This window comes from Octodon degus, unplaced genomic scaffold (genome assembly GCF_000260255.1).
Source record: "Octodon degus isolate 3935 unplaced genomic scaffold, OctDeg1.0 scaffold00060, whole genome shotgun sequence".
In the NCBI taxonomy this organism is placed as follows: Eukaryota; Metazoa; Chordata; class Mammalia; order Rodentia; family Octodontidae; genus Octodon; species Octodon degus.
The window spans coordinates 2,740,594-2,742,008 of record NW_004524636.1 but is presented as its reverse complement, the minus strand read 5'-3'; positions in this window follow the sequence as shown (position 1 = coordinate 2,742,008).

The following is a 1,415-nucleotide window of genomic DNA, read 5'->3' as shown; positions in this document are numbered from 1 at the left end:
CTGGATTGTTTTGCTGAATTCACGTGCCTACAATATTTAAATGACAATGGAGTACCCACCTCTGACAAAACTAAACAAAGAAAGGGGGATACAAATGAAGGTCCATTTTGAATCTATGTATACAAAATAGTTAGGATAAGTATACAGTTACTAAAAAAAATTTTAAAAAATTTAAAAATATACAGCTACTTTCTCTCAATTCAATGAGAAGATACATTTGTACTAACAGTGTTAGGACAAGATATCATGTCTGCATCTTGTATTATGAATAACCACTACAAAAACAACAATATGCAATGTATTAATTATTGAAATTGTCCTATTAATCGGTTATGAAATGGTCTCATTGCTATTTGTTTCTCAATAAAATTAATAAAAAAATAAAATAAATAATTTTTTTAAAACCCTATGACAGGGGAAATGCCTCAGTGGAATAAGTGCTTCCCTGGCAAGTGCAAGGTCCTGAGTTCAATCTCCAGTTCTGAAAAAAAAAAAAAAAACTATGGCAAAGACATCAAAGACATGTACTGCTTGCTGATAATAATCAAATGCTTTCCCACACTTCTCAACCTCCCTGGTAATTAGGTGAAGGCCAGGGTGATGCAAAGCAGAAATAACACGTGTCATTTGTGGGCTTCTGCAAGCCAATGTGTCACCTCCAAGTCTCCTATTCCTCTTTTAGGCTGTTTGTATTGATGGCAAAGCAACTGTGTTGGTGGTGAAGCACCTGTCCATTGAGGTTCCTAAAAACAAATAAGGATTAGTCAATCAAGCAGCTGACATATTATGGTGTATTTGTACCATTGCATAATCTAATCTATTCTTACTAACTTGCCCCCAATATTTACTCCTCCTTCAATTGTTTTGGAACCCCTCATTTTTAGCTGGAGACATGGTTACCCAGGAGGAAGAATATTTCCCAACCTTTCTGGTGGCTGTATGTTTATAATTCAACCAGTAGGCCTGGTGAGACAGCTCAGTGGACTAAGCACCTGCTTAGGCAGGTGCAGGGAGTGAGGTTCAATCCCTGCAAGCCATGCCAGCCCTACCCCCAGGAGGGTAGTGCATGCCTGTAATCCCAGCACTGGGGACACTGAAAACAGGAAGATCACTGTAAGTCTGAGCTGCATAGTGAGACACTGTACCAAATACATAAAAGATAAATAAATAAATATCTAAAAAAATAAAACTTAACCAGTAAAAATGCTGCCTCTTGCTTAAGAAGCAAGTTGCGAGACCCAGTCCTAGCCCAGGTCCGGTGAGTGTGCGGAGAGTTTCCTGCTACCCTGCGCCGGCGGGACCAGTCCCAGCCCAGGTGCAGCGTGGGCCGGACCCTCTCCCAGCCCCTCGGGCCGCCCCCCACCACTCCGCAGTGCCTCCCCCACCCCGCCCGCCGAGTAGGATTTTCTGCCGAG